Raw genomic sequence first — 8,728 nt, 5'->3', positions numbered from 1 at the left:
TGAGTAGAGTGAATTTTGGCAGCGTTTGGAGCCTTTTTTTAATTGGCTAAAGCCTTGCCATCCCTCTCCCTATGATTAGAAATATCATGGGAAGCAATGTGGGGAAACAAGGTGGCAATTAATCTTTGTCTTAACACCTTATGTTTTTTCCCAACGCAGAGAAGATATATCATTTGGTAGCACTACGCACAGTCATGGTTCCACTTCCCATCATGCATTTGGGATGGACACAGTATCATTTACTGAAAGCTCAACAAATACACTAGATGGCAATATTTAGTCACAATTTACAAAGTCACAAATCTTTCTATCCATGGATCCCTCTCACAGAAAGAATGTTAATAATGTAAATGCCATCCTGAGGATTTATTATCATAATAAACAAATACAGTACTTATGTACTGTATGTTGAATATATTCGTCCTAGTTTTATTCATTTTTTTCTTAATGCATTGCCAAAATGTATATGATCGGGAAAAATTATCGGGAATGATTGGAATTGAGTCGGGAGAAAAAAAAAGCAATCGGATCGGGAAATATCGGGATCGGCAGATACTCAAACTAAAACGATCGGGATCAGATCGGGAGCAAAAAAAAACATGATCGGAACAACCCTAGTAGATATCATATATATGTAGAACTAGATGCAAAATGACAGACGACGGCGGTGTTAGAACATGTATTATTGAACAGAGATGCGAAATGACGGACTTGCCGGCGTTAGTAAACAGCCGCCATCTTAAAGCAGTAGACTTCTCTAGAAGGCTCTGTTGTAACAAATCTAATTAACTTTTTATCTAAAATACTCCTAAATCGGCAAAATCTTGTCTTGAATCTATCTTTAAATGATGAAACAGTTTTGAAACTTTGACATGTCAAAAGTAGACAGAAGGTAAATTATGGAATAACGGGAGCAATTTTAACAACTATAACGGTTGATTCACAACAATAAATTAATTGAATGTAGTTTAAAGCTGCTGATACAGAATGGGGACTAGGCATGTGCCGGTATGAGATTTTGACGGTACGATAACCGTGAGCAAAAATACCGCGGTTTCACGGTATCACGGTATTGCAATTATAGCTCCAAAATGTGTTATTTTGAGATGTATGGGTTTAAAAAAAAAAAAAACTTCTTTCCATTGAACAGGATTTTTTTTTTAGAACATAGTTGCAAATTGGAATATGAATGTATTGTTAAAATATATAAATTATCAATAAAAAAAAAAACAAATTTTAAATAAAATTAAAATATAACGTAGACTATACCCACAGCCACAGCTCAAGTTGCTCAAGTTTAGAGCAAGAACAAAATTATTTCTATAAAAAAAGTAAAAACTCTTTTGAATAAAATGTTTAAAAATTTATACTGCATAATTTTTTTTCGAGGATTGAAAAGCTCAAGTGAAGTTTCGCCATTTTCAGCCACTGTGTCAACTCTAGTCTACATGATGTCATGCCTCTGTGTTAGAAAGAACAAAGAATTCAAAAGTTAATAAGTTAGTTAAAAATGTATAAGTTAGTTAAAATGTAAATATTGTTGTGGAAAGGTTTCATCTTAAAAAAAAAAAATAATAATAATAATTGGGAGTGAGACCCCCCTTGATCCAGCAAACGTGGATTTGTGCTTAGGGCAAGATCATCTTTCCTCAATTAACGATCTTTGATGCTATGCCTTTTTTTCCCCCTTCATTCAAGGGAATCATGCTTGTTTTCTCACTCTGCGGCTGTAACACTCGACGAAGTTGCTCTCCCAGCTAAGCCTAGGCTAACATTCGTCTTTTATAAGCTTTTAGTTAGTTTGTATATCGAATTTCAAATGAAAATATGTGTTTTGTTTTTGGCGAACTCATAGTGCTAATCTGTTTAGCTACTCACACATGGAAAAATACAATTGTACAACGTTTTAAATGTATTCATTCTGTATATTTCACTTACCACGATTTGAGAGCTCAATAAATTGAAGAAAAGAACGCCTTATGTTTGGAGTATTTGTTTAGGGTTCGCTGGCTGTTTAGCCGATAATCACTTTCACACGCAGCAACAAACTGGAGGGGGTGAGCGCTGCCGCGCCACGCCACTTCTGGCTGGATCTTTGACACATGAAAAATGGCGAATACCGTACTACGGTCTGACGGAAAATTTTAGTGGTCTTGAAACCGCGACGTTTTCACACCACGGTAAACCGTGAAACCGGTAACCGGCACATGTCTAATGGGGACTGGAGTATTTTATTTACTGTTATTTTTGTATATTTGTTTACTGTTATATGTTAACTTGATACTAAAATAGTAGTTTGGTTTAGCCTTAGAAGATTTTTGAACAATTTTGGAACTAATGTACAAAACATTAAAAAAAAAAAAAAAAAAAAAAGGAGGGACGTGCATCAATAATCGTTTTATAATCGAATCGGAGCCTCTGAATCGTAATCGTAATCAAATCGTTAGGTGCCCAAAGATTCCCTGCTCTACTGCCAACATTTCAGGATGCTCAAATTCATGGGCGTAGGTTTGCATCGGGACGATAGGGGCATAACAACTTTTCAACTTTTAAGCAACCTTATTTGCATTATATAATGACTTCCATTATACAATCCCTGACAAAAGTCTTGTTGCTTATCAATTTTGTAGAAACAATTGCTAAAAAAAACCTGACTTTTAAATATTCAATTGGTTTCAGAAATGGCTCATATGAAAGATAAGACACTCCCAAATGATGTTGAATGTACAAAAATATATTTGTTTTACTGAAAAAAGATTGATCATTTAATGAAGACATAAAGGTCCAATTTTGGCAAGACAAAAGTTTTGTCGCCTGAAAATCGAACAAAAACTGTACTTCAAATACAAAAATATGTTACATAACGTAAGCGAATTAAGTAGTGGTGCTGTGAGTATGGGGTCAGATTAGTCTCATAAGTACTCGTACATACATTGTGGGATTCGTAAACACATAGCACGCGAAACACACACACATTGTGGGATTCGTACACACATAGCATGCGAACCACACGCAATTGTGGGATTCGTACACATATAGCACGCGAACCACACACATTGTGGGATTCGTAAACACATAGCACGCGAAACACACACACATCGTGGGATTCGTAAACACATAGCACGCGAAACACAAACACATTCACCAAATGTGTGTGTGAATTGTTTTACGCGCATTTGCAACGTGCTTCCAATTACAAATTCCCACTTACGAATACAAATTCCCACTTACGAATGTGTGGATCGTTTTGATACCCGTCATGCGCAACTGAGAAGAACACATGCATTTTTTTAACTGGAGCCCGTCTTCAGCCAATCAGACGTCTTCTTCTTAAACAGCCAATCACAAGGGCTGGGCTGTTTCGTTACGTCACTGCTGTGCGCCTTCAAGTCCGGTGTACTGAGTGACAAGTGACAAATGGGGAGCTTTTGTAAAAGTAGGAGCCCCGTTTTTGACAGCTCAACTCGACCGCGGGGACTATCGATGCAAGGTGTCCCGTCGAACAAATGTAGCGTACGTGTAGCATACGTTTAACGGTTTTGCCTTTCTCTGTCATTGACAGCTGAAGACGTCCCATCCATTTTGAGTGGGAGGACCTCCCATGCACTTCAAATGTATTGGATGTCAACTGGTGAAAAACTCATTGAACCGCTCAGCAGAGGGATGATGAGAGCAAGATTAGATGTCTAATACTGTACTATATGTGGCACATTTTTAACAGGCTTTTTTTCCGCTAAATAAGTCTTTTTAAGATTACTTTCTCCATTTCAAGCCTATTTGAGAGTCATACTTGGGAAAATTCAGACTTCTTAATGTATGATTGTGATGTCTATGCTTAAACCAATTTAAGACCATTTTAAAAGGAAAAAAATAGACATTATAAGCCTGTTAAAAATGCTACCTACAGTGACAGTATTTAAAGGATGGTAGTCTATTACGGATATAAAAAAATATATTTTTTGAAAGACTTGGAGCAACAGAGCTTTCTTGCCAAATGAATCACATTTGATACACTTAGGATTTAGAACTCTTTCCTCAAAAAAAAAAAAAAAAAAAAAAAAAAGGATGCAAGTCAACTCATGCATCTGCATGTTCCATGAGAAAAACAGGATTTAACAAGGAAAATAGATATTAGAGCGCTTATTACACATTTTTCTTTACAAATTTGGAAAAAAAAAGGTTTAAGACCTTATTTTTCACATTTTGTGATTCTCTGACAATTGCTTCATATTGCAGGCATTAAGGGGTTAAGACCTGCCACATGAATTTTACTACCTTTTTAAACACTTTTTTTTATTGCGACAAACCTAATAAGTGATCAATGATGGCAAGAGAGGATAAAGCGCAGCAGCAAATCCTCAGATCTGTTCTTTGGATGCCTTTGAAAGTAAATAGTGACATTGAGAGCAATCAGGAGTTCAATTATGTGAGGTGAGGAGACCAAGTAAGTTTTGAGACATTTTTTTAATTTAAATAGACATCTCAGACTCCCAGCCTGTAGGAGGGCACAGGCTAGATCTCCTCGAGCCTTCAGAACTTCGGGAAGGTGGGTCTGGTTGTGCCTGAGATCTCCATTGGCCATATACTCTTCCGCAAACTGAAATGGCATTTTAGGCATTCTGTTACATATCAGTGCTAAACAACAACAGCAGCAAAGTTTTACTGCAGAGACTCCGAAATCTTAAAATCATTACCTTTAATGTGAAAACCCCACAGCTACTGTTGTTCTGCTGCTTGTTATGGGCCACAGTTTTGGTAGTCCAAGTTTCTATTTGGAACTCACGGCCCGCCAACCTCAAGAAGTTCCTAATTATTGTTTTATAAGCAAAACAATGAAGATGAACATTGAACTATTAACTTCCATATTAACATAATACTAGGAATTTAAACTTTCTGAAGCGGTTACCTCCAATTCCGCAAGATTTTGCTCATATTTGTCCTCGTTACTCAAGGGATCGTTGATCACCAGTGTTCTCTTAGAAATGTGGACAATCTATAAAAGGTTAGTTCCTTTGTGTAATTCTGCACAATGACAGATTTATGTAGTTAACTTACTAATGAAATTTAACTTCTGTATGGCATCAGCTAAATTAATAGCTATATATAATACATTCCAGAATCGGTAGGTCTTAAGAAAATATAAGAAACCCACTAACCACTAAAATCCAATGAGCGCATACAGGACAGGACAGGACAAATACACTTTTTTTTTCAACAGGGAATTTCCTCTGAAGAACATACAATACCAAATTATTGTTATTTTGGGTTACTGGCGTTAAAATAATATAGCTAAATATTGGCATGAAATGGATTACCTTTCTAACAGGCTGAAATTTTCCCAAAAGCAGACTCCCAGCTACCACAGCAGAGAGTTGGTGAATGGGCTCCTGTTAAAAAAAGGGGTAACAACATTACAACTATACTCCGGCAAAAAATAAATGCATTGAGAAAAACTATATCCAGCACTTGGCTGCTGCCTTTCAATGAGGATATGCATGTATGCATCAAATACTTGCATAGCAAAATAAAAAAATTGGCAAAAGGCAAGAATCTTTGTTATTTGCTAAACACTTATTGCTCCCACTGACTTCATCAGACAGCCAGCCGTTGCCTTTTAGCGTATGAAAAGATGTGTCGTATAATTTATACGGTCCAACGACAGCCTCCACCTTGCCTTGATCCTCTGCAGCCCACAGTAATTTAACTGAAAACACAACATTGTTAAATCAAAAAAGTTATTATTTACGGCACTTGACCAGATGACCATCCGGTCAAAATTATCTACTGAATAGGCCAAACCACCAAACAAATCCTGTCGGTCGTTCACCAATTTTGTAAGAGCTGTACGAAGTAGAAGGGTACAATTAGATATACATTTTAGAACACCAACAACAACTTGCCGTTTTATGTTTGCTATTTGTCCTCTCATCCAGCCCATTCGTCTTAGGATGATATGCAGCTGTAACACTCCTTTCAATGCACAGGAGGCACAAAGGTTATCGTTGAGCTGAAAAATTGATACATTGTAAATAAATCCAATTAAAAAAATAAAAAATAAATAAAAAAGGGGGAAAACAACAATGCCAAAATCCCACTGTGAAAATAATTTAATGCATTCAGATACCTAATTGACAAATTCTCTTCCTTGGTCGGACAGGATTCTTTGGGGGCATCTGTGTCTATAAACAATTGAGCAGATACGTTATGCCACTTCTGATGCTGTTTTGGTTTTTAAAGGAAAGGCCTCAACACACTTGGAAAAATAATCGGTGGCAGTAAGAATGTACTGAAAGCCATCCTTGGTTTTTGGGAGAGGCCCAGTCAGGTCTATCCCAACCAACTCCCAAACAGCAGACACCTGTGAAAGGCAAATCCAATATTGAACATATCTCTTACAGCTATTCCTACAAAATCTGAAGAGCACCATGTTTTATCTTTGAAGTTTTTAACTTAATCTGGGTAGATGGCTCCCACCTTGATATGAAGGGAACACATAAAAACCTAATTTTCACGCATGTCCAAATATTAAATACATGCGTGACATTAGACAAAGCTGTTTCCAATTTTTCACGCATGTAATAAAAACCAGAAATACATTTCTTTATTTGATTACACACGGTCAGTATGAAAATATACCTTAATGCTTTGTAATGGCTGTGTCACACACAGCCAAAGAGTTACCAGTCCTCTGACATCCGTCGCATTCAGAGACCTTAAAACAAATCGTCATGAGAAACGGGTCAGGTTAATAAGATCTGAAATAGCTCACCAAAATTAGTTAGTGACAAAATGCAGAAATAAACCATCACATACCCATCAGTCAATGTCCACCGTCATGCCATCCCAATAATTTCTGGAGTACATTGAGGATCTGGTTTTAACAGTGCCTGTGTGTGCACCAATTGAAGCCGAGTGTACTTCATTAAACAGTGATCGTGCTTCTGTTTGGGACTGGATCACATATAAACACAAATACACACAAATAACAATTATATAGCTGTATACACACACACACACACACACACACACACACACATATATATATATTATAAATAACAGCAACATCACAAATACTTTGCCTACTCACCCTTCAGTTTGAGCTTCTGCATATATCTTCTTAAAGCACATTTCTGAGATTCACTATAAATTAGGGAATTCACCCCTAGACATAAAATTGAAATCTCCTGGAACCTCTTCTCCATGTTGTACACCAACTGTAAAGCACATGCACAGAAAGACAAATTTGAAAAATGACTTCCAAATACTTTATACATACACTCCCGAAAACAATGATTAGCAGTTAAGCTTTTTTGAAAAATTTTAATATATATAGGACTTAGCCTTCTCAAAATATAATGGCTTAATTGGGTCACTAGCCATTTGTAGATATGGTTAATTTCTGTATGATTTCAAGCACGAAACTCCATTAAAACCCAGGTGACCCAAATGTTTAATGCTTATATCATACAATGCTAACTTCCGTACGCTGTTAACCGGCTATAATGTAAAAAAATCTCTCTTGAACAATAACCGAATCGCCATTAAAACTTTGGCGACCAACATGTTTACTGCTTAGACGTTAACTTCATTACGCTTTTGTCTTGCAATATCATCAATATTCCAATTCAGTCTTTCGTGTATATGTATTTGCTTACAGAGGTTAGCGGACAAAACGCACTATACAATGAATATACTTTAGAAATATTACTCCCTTCCAACGACAACAATAGAAGCAAGGAAGCTAGTGTTTACTCTTTATCATGAGACGTTAACTTCGTTACGCTTTCGTCTTGCAATATCAACAATATTCCAATTAAGTATTTCGTGTATATGTAATTGCTTACATAGGTTAGTGGTCAAAAGGCACTATAAAAAGAAAATACTTTAGAAATTTACTTACCCGCACGACAACCGCATGAACTGCGTTGTAGTCTAAAAGGAATCTCCAGCCGGACTTGAAGGCGCACAGCAGTGACGTAACGAAACAGCCCAGCCCTTGTGATTGGCTGTTTAAGAAGAAGACGTCTGATTGGCTGAAGACGGGCTCCAGTTAAAAAAATGCATGTGTTCTTCTCAGTTGCGCATGACGGGTATCAAAACGATCCACACATTCGTAAGTGGGAATTTGTATTCGTAAGTGGGAATTTGTAATTGGAAGCACGTTACAAATGCGCGTAAAACAATTCACACACACATTTGGTGAATGTGTTTGTGTTTCGCGTGCTATGTGTTTACGAATCCCACGATGTGTGTGTGTTTCGCGTGCTATGTGTTTACGAATCCCACAATGTGTGTGGTTCGCGTGCTATGTGTGTACGAATCCCACGATGTGTGTGTGTTTCGCGTGCTATGTGTTTACGAATCCCACAATGTGTGTACGAATCCCACAATGTGTGTGTGTTTCGCATGCTATGTGTTTATGAATCCCACAATGTGTGTACGAGTACTTATGAGACTAATCTGACCCCATATGTGAGATCCTAATTTAATATTTTGTGTGACTTCCATGGGCTTCGGCAAGGATTCACACAATTTATTGTTAAAGTCATCAGGATCATCAAAGAAAGCAGTCTTGCATGCCTTCCAGAGTTAACCCTTTAACACCTAAGCCTATTTTGGCCGAATTTGCATGCCTTTGATGTTGCCTTTATATTTCAAAGAAAAAACTGTTCACAGTGGCCAAGTTGGGTCCCTTTTTTCAGAATACCTTGAACTTCATGTCCAAACT

The 8,728-nt window shown here is 37.1% G+C and overlaps 2 long non-coding RNA genes across 12 annotated transcripts; one reads left to right on the top strand and one right to left on the bottom strand.

Moving 5' to 3' along the window:
- The first annotated feature begins 3,047 nt into the window (after window positions 1–3,047).
- LOC130922340 (uncharacterized) lies at window positions 3,048–5,896 on the top strand. Its single transcript, XR_009064492.1, has 2 exons — window positions 3,048–3,490; window positions 3,563–5,896. It is a non-coding gene; the product is annotated as an uncharacterized LOC130922340 (long non-coding RNA).
- LOC130922339 (uncharacterized) lies at window positions 4,446–8,405 on the bottom strand. Of its 11 annotated transcripts, none has more exons than XR_009064489.1 (11): window positions 7,901–8,402; window positions 7,088–7,214; window positions 6,814–6,951; window positions 6,637–6,712; window positions 6,255–6,358; window positions 6,125–6,179; window positions 5,316–6,007; window positions 5,157–5,228; window positions 4,907–5,022; window positions 4,695–4,806; window positions 4,446–4,597 (listed from the first exon to the last, which is right to left on the bottom strand). It is a non-coding gene; the product is annotated as an uncharacterized LOC130922339 (long non-coding RNA). The 11 variants fall into 11 exon arrangements; XR_009064486.1 differs by having other exon boundaries at window positions 4,907–4,993; window positions 7,901–8,398; XR_009064484.1 differs by having other exon boundaries at window positions 4,907–5,228; window positions 5,316–5,387; window positions 5,589–6,007; window positions 7,901–8,398.
- Window positions 8,406–8,728: the final 323 nt, after the last annotated feature.

Source organism: Corythoichthys intestinalis, chromosome 9, assembly GCF_030265065.1.
Source record: "Corythoichthys intestinalis isolate RoL2023-P3 chromosome 9, ASM3026506v1, whole genome shotgun sequence".
Classification (NCBI taxonomy): Eukaryota; Metazoa; Chordata; class Actinopteri; order Syngnathiformes; family Syngnathidae; genus Corythoichthys; species Corythoichthys intestinalis.
This window is presented reverse-complemented; position numbering and strand designations above follow the sequence as displayed.